At 34.6% G+C, this 13,481-nt stretch overlaps 1 protein-coding gene across 3 annotated transcripts in view; it reads left to right on the top strand.

Moving 5' to 3' along the window:
* The window catches only part of LOC143229735 (neurexin 1-like), a 163,677-nt gene that overhangs the window by 6,905 nt on the left and 143,291 nt on the right, over positions 1-13,481 (top strand). The window contains exons 2-3 of one of the 3 annotated variants that reach the window (XM_076462481.1): positions 8,031-8,087; positions 11,860-12,054. The exons of 1 other annotated variant lie outside the window; for it this stretch is intronic. The gene's annotated coding sequence lies outside the window, so the exon portion shown is untranslated. The remainder of the gene's footprint in view (positions 1-8,030; positions 8,088-11,859; positions 12,055-13,481) is intronic. One more of the 3 variants, XM_076462482.1, reaches the window with a different exon arrangement.

Below are 13,481 nucleotides of genomic sequence, written 5' to 3' on the forward strand. Positions count from 1 at the left end.
TTTGCTATGACGTCTTTGATTTTGCGGGAGATTTTCCTGATATTATGGAATATCGATGATTGAAAATGAGGGAAAAATGAAAGGTTCGAATACATTCAAGAAGTAGTTAATTTTCAAAATATTACTAAATTTACATGAAAACGACTCAAAAATACAAATCAATAAAGAGAAAAGTCTTTCTTCGTTTTTGAATTTCGCGCAAAGCTACACGAGGGCTATCTGCGCTAGCCGTCCCTAACTTAGCAGTGTAAGACTAGAGGTAAGGCAGCTAGTCATTACCACCCACCGCCAACTCTAGGGCTACTTTTTTACCAATGAATAATGGAATTGCCCGTAACATATAACGCCTCCACGGCTGAAAGGGGCGAGCATGTTAGGTTAACGGTGATTCGAACCCGCAACTCTCAGGTTACGAATCAAGCACCCTAACCACCTGGCCATGCCGGGCTTCTTAGATTTGAACTGTATTATAAAGTTTCTTTAAGAGGGAAGTAATTTAATAATTCGTGAAACACAAAATGATATTATCATAATATAGTTTTGATGACAAAAGTCTAATGGTAGTACGTATGGTATGAGAAATATATCTAAATTGCTGTGAAAGTACTGGTATTAAACATGGATTTTTTGAGGCGTGGGGATGGCGACTTAGAATCAGATCCAAAGGTCGACCTCCTGTGTAATCCCATAAGATAAAGACTAAGTTTACTGATAATTGGCTTAGCGGTTCGCCAGCTGTAAGTGGACTTACACGTACGTAGACTTTTTTCAAATAATTATATAGTTAAATATGTATATATATGTATCAAGAGGCTGTAGATTAGGTTAGTAAACCATTCAGAAAAAACTGAGGACAAAATACGATTTTGATGGATTTAACAGAGAGGAGACATTTTTATCAATACACTTTCTTTACTGAACCCGTAAGATATTTTTCATTGTTGCTGAGAGGTGTGAAATCTCAACGGAAGATCTTATATCCAGTGTTCTCTATAGATCACAAAAGTAGGATGGATGTGAAAGTACATTACCTACATCAAAGGGTACTTTGAGGTGCTCATAGGTAGGGAAAAAACATCGACTACCTGTGAAACGTTTTGCTACTAAGGCAAAAAAATATAAATATTTCTTATAAGCTTTCTGCATGTATGTTTGTATATATATTACACTGTTTATCGTAATTTTGTATTTAATTTCAATCAGCCTTAACTACTGTACATACCGACACCATACCTCTTATAGAAATGTCGTCATTTTTTAGCTTAGCTTGGTTTTGCGTGCTTTCTTAACAACAAAACTTTCCATTAGTGTGTTACCACTGGGACGGGGATACCAAGCTCTTGAGACACAGAGTGAATCAACGGCTTGCAGTTTATCTTGTTTTAGTATAAAGTACTGCAGGGAAGTAAACATATACATCTGATGAAATCAAGTTATAATGCTTAACGTTAAGATGCTGATTGGAGCCGGCCCTGACCCAAACACTAGTGTAACGAAAAAGGGAAATGTAAGAATCTACTATATACGTTGGTTTGTAGCCACCACAGTCATTTAGGTAAATTACGAATGCAGGGAATTAGTGGGATGATCCCTCATATAAAAAAGGTGGCTTAACCTAAGCCAGGATTTGAATATTCCATTCACTTTAATTTGCAAATAAAAACATAATTCGTGTCTTAAATTGATGAGCGGTAAAATTTTCGTTTTCCCATGAGATATAGAAAATTTGACAACTTGTGAGATATTTGTGTGTTACTGAATATCTTATTAAGAATTTCTTTGTTTGTGGTTAAGAGCAAACCTAGTAAAGGAACTACGTTTATTAACACACGGGTATCGAAACTCATTATTTAGCGTTATTAGTCTTCATATCTACCGTTGAGATACGGCGGAAAAAGATAAATGCTTTTAGCCATCTTGCGTCATTATGTTCTAAACATCAAGTTAAAATTAACTAGTAGACTTTTTCCGATATGAATTATAATGTCTGTCTTGTTGCTACTTACAATTATTATGAATGTTTTTTATGATAGTGTAATTACGAATTCACAGAACAGGGGTAAAAGCGGGCTTGAGATACTCAACTTAGTGTCAGAGGTGTTTTTTTCACAACAAAACGTTTTTCCGTAAGTACCTGGAAAGCGTTTTTTGTGGACTAGGTATCCTTACCCATATGTCTGCAGAAATAATTCGAAAAAACGTAATTTGAACGTATTATTAATGGCTTTGTACTTGTTTCCAATCTATCAGTATAATTTATCGAAAATCATATTAAGCCACCTGGTTCATCAGGCATGTTTGTTAAGGATCAATATTTCGAACTAACGCAATCTTTCAGAATGTCGATCTTCTTCAGAAAATAGGTCTTCTTGTAACCAACGATCCATAAAGTTAATAAACCAGATGCTTTTCAGTAAACCATTGGCGTATACAGGGAGCCAGCTAGCAAGTTCTTAGTTCTGACAACCAACTAATAATTCTGTGTTCAATATAGATAGCCAGTAAAATTGTGACAATGCTGTAGTTATAATGAACACAAATGAATACATTCAAAAAATGAACATGTTGTCAGATACAAACAAATTTAAAATAAATAAACACAAGTCCGACAAAAAACACTTGAGAACCAGTTAAACAAAATACTACTACAAATGAAAAAAACGACAACAACAGAATCTTTGAAAACATTTATTCTTACCTACAAAAGACCGACTCACGCACACCACAACTATACGCACCCCCAAACCTCACAAACCTAGTTGTCCACTGCAACCCATAATGTCGACCTACAAATCGTTTAACTACAACCTTGGTAAATATATAGCGTGGGCATTTTATAAATATGTAAGATAGCTTGCAAGATAGCTTCAGAACTTTATATTCAAAACCCCAACCCATTGATACACATTTCCAGCGACTAATTAGCAACCCTCATATAATTCACTAACACCAAAACAACTTTATGTTCAGTAACCAAAATTACCTACAAATAAGTGGCCTAAGTACGAGGAATCCCGTGTCACTAGTTTTAGCCAACATTTTTATGACACAGATTGAATCACAAGTGATCAATTCAGCCTTACACCCATCACTATACTGGTACAGGTATGTTGATGATACAATTGCTGGATCCACATCTACAGAACACACACTTAGTTTTTTCAAACACGTTAACTCGATACACCCCAACATTAAGTTCACCCGTGAACAAAAAAACAAACTAATCAAATAGCATTTCGTAACCTCAGAATCACTAGAACTGATGCACAATTCAAAACAGAAATCCACAGAAAAATCACCCATACTGTATTATACATTCCTTGGGATTCAGCACATGAAACAAAACAAAAACTCAACATATTAAAAAACCAAATAAACACAGCCACAGGACTATGTTAACCTGATAAAATTAACGATGAAATCAACAAAATAAATCACTTCATCAACATCAACAAATTTCCTCAAAAAACTGTAGAAAAAATTACACGCACACACCAATACCAACAATAGACAAACAACAATAACTCCCAAGATACAACAAACTACAAAAACTTATACTGCTGCATACCATATGTCCCGATATCAGCGAAAAAATAACCAACATTTGGGAAAACTTATAACAAAACACAACATTCCAGTAAACACTAAATTTATTCAAAAACCAGATACAAAACTAAAGTCTATACTATGTAAAAACTACACTGACAAGCACAACACCAACATAATTTATAAAATACAATGCAACAACTGCCACGACTTCTATATTGGAGAAATAAGCAGAAAAATGGAAACTAGATTCAAAGAACACAAAAAACAAACACCTTCACACGTTTTCGAACACTGCAAATCAAATAAGCACAACATAACCATAGAAAACATCCAGATATTAAGTAGGGAAACAAATATAAACAAACATAAAATCAAAGAAGCCCTACTTATACAACAACTAAAACCAAAATTAAGCCAATATAAAGGAACATCTTTGTACCTATACTAATTAATAACCTTACATCTACCTGCAACGCCCCTACAACCTCGTACCCGTTTATACTCTCTTTCCTGAGACATGTGTCCATCAACGGTCACATTGAAATTCTCTCTTTCTTAACCTGAAGATGACCTAGGAAGGTCGAAACGTTGTTCTCTCCTTATCAATAAAAGTGTTCATACCCATAACAGCCATTTTGAGATACATTTTTATTTCAAGTGGGTTTCTCGTCATCAAAAAGGGAAACAAAGTAAATGTAATACGCCATCTAGCGAAGCATTTTACAGAATAGAGAGATGTAAGTCAGTTAACCCTACAACGATAAAAACATTATCTTAAAAAAAAAAATAGATATGCTGGTAATTATCAAGACAGAAGTATGTCGGTACAGATACTAAGGGACTTGACATGCCAAGGAAAGTATGATTTAAAATTTGATCCATCAATAATTCATTATTGTTTGTACATTATGTTGTACACATACACAACATCGGATTATTAAAATATTATGCAGAACTTGTTAACAAGAAAGGGACAACCAGTATAAGCATGTTAATTGCTTGATTTGGTATAACTGTAATAAGTGTTAGTTAGGGAATATAACATATTCGAGCCTATTGATTATATTTGGAAAACTTGAATCTGTTTGACAGATAGATTTTCTGCTAATAAATACGTATGCGGTATGTCCGTGGACTTACAACGCCAAAAACCTGTTTTCGATACCTGTGTTGGGCAGAGAACAAGTAGCTCATTGTGTAGCTTTGTGCTTAACTTCAAACCCGCAAGTTCATGCAACATCAAAGCTCATTGTCGTCGTGAAATACGCAGTAAATATTTACGTTTTAAACTCTCCTTTATTATTTTATCAAATGCCTAATTGTCCAACTTATTTGATGGAACTATTTTTCTCTTTTCTCTCTCTCTCACACACATCACATAAATATATATGAATGAATATTTGTGGAACAGTTATCCTTTTTCAAATAATTAGTACAAGGTTGTCAAGATAAAAAATAAATCAATTAGCATATTTTATTTATTATTCTGTACGTCTTCTTTCCGAAAATCGTAATCCGAGGATTGCGAATTCGAATCCCTGTAACACCAAAGATGCTCGCCCTTTCAACCGTGGGGGCGTTACAACATGACGGTCAATCCCACTATTCGTTCATATAAGAGTAGTCCAAGAGTTGGCGGTGGGTGGTGATGACTAGCTGCCTTCCCTCTAGTCTTACACTGCTAAATTAGGGAAGGCTTGCGCAGATAGCTCTTGTGTAGCTTTGCGCGAAATTCAAACCAAACCAAACCAAATCTTTCTGAAAAACGAAACTGGCCCCAACCAGAATTTTTCCCTTTTAGTGATGTTTTACATCCAACTGTTTTGTGAAATTCTTCTTCCAATATTTGTTTCACTGAACTAGTACTGTACCTTTACCAGAACACAATGACTTCATCACTCAGGATAGAATAGAGGTATCCAGATGTTGCAAAGGAAAATGAAAGTCACGTGAGTTCTCGTGAGAAGCATGATTCAGTTCCAATGGAGTTTGAGAAAAGGTTGTGTTTTTTAATATATTTCGATCCCCCCCTGTACCTTGCTTCAATGGAACAGTAATTTGTTAGATAAGTTAACCGTTACCAACAAAAGTTAATAGCTTTTGGTACTGCTTCGATTTATTTAACGTTTCCGTCACTATATGAAACACGAAGAAAGATTTGGTACAAACTAAAGTCATGGCGTACATGACTCCTTCGGTAATAAAATTAAAAGGCTTTTAGTGTTAACATTTTTCATCCAGATAAAACAAATATGGTGATTTAGCCAAAGGGGACTTCTATGATAACAATACGAATTCCGATTAAAAGCGAAGGTTATTAATTCTCTGCAAATACATAACGCAGATAAAATATAATTTGTGACGAAGACACACACACACACAAATAAATATAATACGTGTTCGACAACCAAATTCTCGGACATCATCAGTTTGAAACATAAGATTATCTGCTTGGTCCAGAAAAGTGAAAATAAAAACGTTTTTATATTTTACAAACAACATTTATTTTCTGTTTCTTTAGCAAAAGAATATAAAATAAATGTACGTACTCAATATGGATTGTGTTGTATTCGAATATATCTAATGTAATTACTGTTTATTTCTGTTATAAATGCATCTATAGTGACGGTTTACGTTTTAGATTTCATTGAGTTATTTTATTAAAGAGTTGTGGCAAATGCTTTTGTAATATACAAATGGTAAGAAACTTAAAAATAAATTGTTAATTAGACCAATCATAAGGATCCCCAGTGACACAGCGGCATGTTAGCGGTTTGTTTGTTTTGAATTTCGCACAAAGCTACTCGAGGGCTATCTGTGCTAGCCGTCCCTAATTTAGCAGTGTAAGACTAGACGGATACCGCCAACTCTTGGGATACTCTTTTTACCAACGAACAGTGGGATTGAGCAACACATTATAACGTCCCCACGGCTGAAAGGGCGAGCATGATTGGCGCGAAAGGGACGCGAACCTGCGAACCTCAGATTACGAGTCGCACGCCTTAACGCGCTTAGGCACGCCGGGCCCGCATGTTAGCGGACTCACAACGCTAAATATCGGCTTTCGTAGTACGCAGATCACAGAAAGTCCATTGTGAAGCTTAGTGTTTAATTAAAAAACAATCAACTAGTCATAAGTATGAAATACAAGCTATAAATACTAGATCCTTTTTGAAATGATTTGGGGAAAAATGACTATTAATAGTTTGTTTCTTTGTTTTGGAATTTTGCGCAAAGCTACATGAGGGCTATCTGCGCTAGTCGTCCCTAATTTTGTAGTGTAAGACTAGAGGGAAGGCAGCTAGTCATCACCACCCACCGCCAACTCTTGGGCTACTCTTTTACTAATCAGTGGGATTGACCATCACATTATAACGCCCCCACGGCTGGGAGGGCTAGCATGTTTGGATTCAAACCCATGACCCTCGGATTACACGTTGAACACCTTAACACGCTTGGCTATGCCGGGCCTACTTGTAAGAGAATCCCAATAGAGAAAATCGTGGTATTAATGTGTTTGTTTTGTAAATAATATACATTGTGTTCGATAATTACAGTACAGTTCTCTATCGTTTAGTAGTGGTTGTTGTTGTTGGGTTTGGAGCACTCTTCCAAATTGCAACATCATCTCCGAATTGTGAGCAAAAACCACGGTTTGGGTTTTTGAATTGAATGTCGCTGACATACAGGATAAACAGAGTTAGGGACAAGTACACCCTCCTCCGGATTGCACCACTCCAAGTAGGTGCTCTCAAAATTTACTCTGATGCTCAAACCTTGTAAGTTAGAAACTCAGCGAATACTTTCGGTGGGATATGCCAAATTAGACTGTGTGTATTTGAGTCCATTGTACCATACTTTTTCGAATGTTTTTTTCAACACCATGGAAGCCTGCGACTGTACATTGTTTTTTTTTATTAAAACGATGTATTATTTCTTCCGCTAATTTTATGGGATGATCTGTTGTTTGTCTTGCGTTTTAAGCTTCAGTTCTTGTTTCGTTTGTTTTTAATTTCACGTAAAGCTACACAAGGTCTATCTGCGGTAGCCGTTCCTACTTTAGCAGTGATAGACTAGAGGAAAGGCAGCTAGTCAACACTACCGACCGCCCACTCTTTTAAAAACCTCACTTAATAAAGCCATACGACTAAAAGAGCGCCTATGTTGGGGGGGGGACAAGGATTCGAACCCCCGACCTACAAATTGGGAGTCACGCGCTCTAACCCCCAGCTTTTGCCACGCTTTTGATTTCCAAGTTTTATTATTATACGTTTTTATGTGCTAAGTGCTAGCAATTTTTTTATTAATGTTTTTGTTCTTCAGTTATTTTGTTCAGTTTTCTGTAAATTTCATTGTTGTTATAGTGTAGTCAAAGGATTCATTTATCTTTTAATATTTTTGTATATTTTCCCTTATACATCTATTACTTTGTCTGTAGCATTTGTGTTGTTGTTTTTTTACCTCGACTCTATCCTGTATAGAATATAACTGTCACCCTTCCAGCTGCATCACGTCACTGAAGTAACTTGATGGATAACGTGAGTATTGTTACTGTAGCTGATCGAAAAACCTAGTCTTCGTTGTGGATAATGTGATTGACTGTTACCTATTTATTTTGGTATTTCACGCTTGTAGAATAACGTACTTACGTAACATATTTTCTTAAGTCATAATTTATGTTGTTACTTCTGTAAACAAACACAATCCTCTGGTTTCACTCAGAGGTTAATCTACTGTTTACTGGCAAAAACATTGATATTTTTGCCACGTTTCCTCACGGCAGTTTCAACCATTATTTTGTATTTTCAGATTTGTAATTAAAGTGACAAATGTTTCAGAATCATCGCTGATCTTCTTTGTTTGTTTTGAACTTTCGCGTAAAGCTACACAAGAGCTATCTGCGCTAGCCATCTTTAATTTAGCAGTGTAAAACTAGAGGGAAGAGAGCTAGTCATCACCAGCCACCGCTAACTCTTGGGCTACTCTTTCACCAACTAATAGTGGGATTGATCGTCACATTATAACGTCCCCACAGCTGAAAGGACGAGCGTGTTTGGTGTGACATGGATTCGAACCCGTCCCTCAGATTACGAGTCGAATGCCTTAACCACCCGGTCGTGCTGGGCATTGCTTATCTTGAGGCACAGTTAATGTTACTTGTGTATTTAGAACTTAACTGTCCCCTTCGAGATAGTGGGAGGGTCTGATTCCCCTCGGGAGCAGAGCATAGTAATCCATTTCTTTATACCTCTAGTGAAGAAGATTGCGTTAAATCAATAAATTCTATTTCGAAATGTATCAAATATGAAAATAAGTCAGAAGTGTAGTTGATAATGTTTATCTTAAGTAATTAGTTTTTGTTTACGGAGTTACGTAATGGGCTATCAGAGCTTTGCCCAACGATGTTATCGTTACCTGATTTTTCGCGTTATAAACTCTCGTGCTTACCGCTGAGCTATCAGGGGGAGGTGTGGGGGGCAGGAAAGAAGGTGAAATACTTACTACCATTTTTTTCTGTTCTTGTTTTCTTTCTGTAATTTCATTATTAAAGCTAAAATGAAATAAGTATTTAACAGAAACTACAATGTTACTGGAAATATTAACTGAAATATAAAAATGATCATAAATTTACATTTTCTCATAATAATAAAACATTTAAAATTACAAAAGAAATCGTAGTGCAATTGAGGAAGAGGAAATATCAGATTGAAGACAATCTTTATTGTTTTGAACCAAATTGTTTTTTAAGCTAAGTAAATAATTTCTTAGTCACGCGTAAAAAGAACGTTACTAAACATCTCCTGTAAGCATGCTCTATTAGAAGAAAAATAATATAATGTTTTCTCTACCTCAAAAGTTATTAAAACACGAGGAACTCTTCAAAGATAAGAGGTCTCAATGGACGAAATTTATAGATAAATAAAGCTTTCGGGTGTTTTCTTAAGTTTTTGTGTCTTTAGTTTTTATCTTATAGAATAAACGTGAATCATTAAATGTAAACATTCTTCCAAGTTTTATACATGTAAAAAATCCCAAAAAACACTGGATTTTGAGTTCTGAACAGGCGCAAAGATTTCTTTATTCACGAAATAAAGAACCTACGTATAATATTAGGGCGCAGTATAAAATAGGATGCAGTGATTTTTAGCATCTCTGACGTCACGTTCGAACTCGGTGGCACCAATCTATCACATGAGCTGCTGCATTTTTTGGAGAACATTTTCCATATACAACAGAATTGATGATAAGGATTGAAATAACTCGCATATTATGGGCGATATTCTCATATGAAAGTACGGAATGAAACAAAAATAAATATAAAAATTCCCTCAAGCGCCGAAGATTGGAAAAGAGCTTTGGTACTGAATGAATGATAGGCAAGTGCTCGGATCTAGTCTCAGATTAACATATTTTGTCTGACTTAACGTTATTATAAATACCTTTTCATCTTGTACTTTTAAACAAAAATACAAGAGACTTAAGACATGGAAATATAACAAAAATAGATATTAAACGCTGGGCAGCCAAATTATTACCTTCTCCGTGATTCGCGATTGCTTTAACGCAAAACTATGCAGTGAGCCTATCTGCGCTTTGACCACGATAAGGAGTCTAACACTAGATCTTAGCTTTGCAAGTTTACCGTGATCTATCGATGGATATCTGTGGGCCTCCAGGTAATGGTTTGCAACATGGTGCATCTTCATTTCCGAAGGTGATGATTTAATTATTGAAAATCGTAAGAACAGTACCTAACATATATTCATTTCTAGTAAACTGTTATTATTTTCTATAATAAATCTTCCCAAAATATGACTTGTTATATATGCATTTCCAGTTGTTTCGTTCAGCTATGATAGAAAACAAAATAAAGTTTCTAATTACTGCGTTTATTCGTTTGCCTTTGCAGAATCTTTCCTAAACGCTGATTATGGTAATTTACTCTAAGGTCGTCAGATGGGTTTCAAATCCTTTTGACCTCTCCTTTTTCCCAATAAATGTGCTATTTTTATTACTACCGAAGGAATCAATCTGAGTTCGTTTCTTTTAGAGCAAAGCCACATTCAGCTATCTGCTATGTTCATCATTGGGAATCGAACAAAAATATTTGCGTTCCAAATACGTAAACTTATCACTGTCCCACTGGTAGACATTAACGTAACACTGATAATGAGACTTAACAAAGTTCTTAGATATTACAAAACAGTCTTGAAGTTTTCATTTAAAAGGAGGTCTGGCATGGCCTAGCGCGTTAAGGCGTGAGCTTCGTAATCTGAGGATCGCGGGTTCGCGCCCGAGTCGCGTCAAAACATGCTCGCCCTCCCATCCGTGGGGGCGTTATAATGTGACGGTCAATCCCACTTTTCGTTGATAAAAGAGTAGCCCAAGAGTTGGCGGTGGGTGGTGATGACTAGCTGCCTTCCCTCTAGTCTTACACTGCTAAATTAGGGACGGCTAGCACAGATAGCCCTCGAGTTGCTTTGTGCGAAATTCAAAAAAAAAAAAAAAAAACATTCATTTAAAAGGAACAAAAAATAACTGTTAAGACAGTTTTAATTTTATAGTTCAGTAAAAAGAATTTGCAATTATAATTTTTTAATACACGTAAAAATAACATAAATAACTTATGCAAAAACTGAGCGTTAACTTTTATCGAATTCCTAAATTGTTTGAACCGGTGTGAACCACGAGTTCTTAAAAACAGTAAAGTTTGTGTTTCACAAGTTCACTTACGTAGTCACCAATACTCGCTAGTGTAAAATATTCATTAATTAAAAAATAAAGTTCTTTGTGTGTTATAATAAATATTATTTTGGAATTCACATAGTTTTTGTGTAAAAAGTCTATACTGATTAATGTTGGTTGTTTTTATCTAAATTTGTTTTAGATTGAAGGGTTACTTGTCTACTTACTTTGACTTGTATTATCCTTGCCATTTGCTAGGCATTTTCTGATATGTTTTGTCAACTGAGGAATCAAACTCTGAATTTTTGCATTGTGAGTCCTTAAACTTATCATTGACCCACCGAGAGACAACAACAATATAACTTTGTACCTCAAAATAAGCAATTGCAATATTTTAAGGCTAACAATCAAAAAATAATTCTCAGTTTCTTTCGAAAATACGAAATAATACTTCAATAAACTTTAACCCTTCATATTGTCAAGACTTGTGATCTTTAAACTTAAGGCCTATAGTTTCATTTATCTTGATTTTCTTTTAATTGAATGTTGACAATATCATCTTTTTCTTGCTTATTTGCGAAAAAAGGAATTCAGATTAATATTGTAAATAAACAAAACTTCCAGCTTTTTATATTAGTAGTACAGGATGCCACTCTGGAGGCGAAGTATACAAACATAACCTTGGCCAAATTTCGACAACCTCATAGAAACTTTATGATGTGTCGAGGACCCATCACCCACCACGGAGCTTGTTGCTAGGTGACATAATAGGATTACATCAGCAGTACCAGGAGTTTGTTGTTGTGGATGCAATGATAGGTAACATCATATGAACAAGTTGTCACATGAGATGGCATATTATTAACATTTATCTTTTTCATAATATTTCACTCGATTCATTGTTTCTGTTTTGTAATTAATTATTATGGAAACTTTCTGGGATATCGTAGAGAATAACGATATAAACAACTATATGTACATGCATAAAATTCTCTATATTTTTATGGTACATTAGGAAATTATTTTCTAAGTTACTACTCTTTGTTTTTGATCTAGAAATCACGTATTTCTCATGCCAAACTGTCATTGCTTTGTATAAATCACAATTTTCAACAAAATCAATAGGATTCAAATTCCAGAAATCATGAACATTTAGTTTACCAACTTTTTACCAACTTTACAGTTTTATCCACTTGAGTCAAAGCAGCCCTCAGATATAGGCTTCACCATGATCCAACATCATGCATTTATGAGCAGCTTGACTGAGATTATTGACTTTGTAAGCCCTTCAGTTCTCCTTTCTAAGTTTTTGTATGACGGAATATATATTCAATATTTACTTAGAATAACATATTTTTAACATTATTATTAATGCAATTATATGTAGTTTCTAATTCTGCTTGTTTAATTTGGTTTAACAATGAAGATCAGTTTTCGTGTGTCACTGAGGTTATCAGTCGGTAAAACAAATTTACCTCTTCATGTACTTTACATAACTACACCACTTTTATTGTTCTAAAAATAAGTATCATGAACATCAAAGGTACTTTTCTTTTCAATATGGTGATATATTTCAAAGTTTTGAGATCTCACAACAAAAAGTATGACCTGCTAGAAAAGACACATCTTTCCTTTACAAAAAATGAGTTTACAAGAACATTCCGAAATTCACGTAAAAACAGTACCACACATTACCAACGTGATTAAATTTATCTATAGATATCAAACTTTACATGATGCAGGAAACAAAATCTACAAACTTCAAATTCTCAATATTTATGACACCATAGGTTATTACTTTCTGAATTACTACTTTTTATTTTTAATCTAAAACTCACATATTTGTCGTTTAAATATAAATTTACAAATAGAACTCACCAAGATCTATATAAAAGTTTAACTTTTTGAAAATGCAATGGTTTAGGCACGTAAATAAATAACATTATTATCCATCATTTCATAATTTGGACTGAGTTCTTCAAATTTATCTGACAAGTAAATTTCTTCTGATATTTAGAAACAATACAACAAAAGTATGAATGAATTCTATAAACTTCGAATGAGAAGATAAAGTTAACTTTTATACAATTCTTGTTTGTTTGTTTGTTTTTGCACTTATATTGACAAGTTCTTGTTTGTTGCATAAACAGCATGGAAATCTCTGACTTTCCATTTTAGAGTACTACTGTACGAAATAACTGATTCTAAATTAATCCATTTGTCATTGGGTTAAATGTTTAACTCCT

This window comes from Tachypleus tridentatus, chromosome 10, assembly GCF_004210375.1.
Source record: "Tachypleus tridentatus isolate NWPU-2018 chromosome 10, ASM421037v1, whole genome shotgun sequence".
NCBI classification, from domain to species: domain Eukaryota; kingdom Metazoa; phylum Arthropoda; class Merostomata; order Xiphosura; family Limulidae; genus Tachypleus; species Tachypleus tridentatus.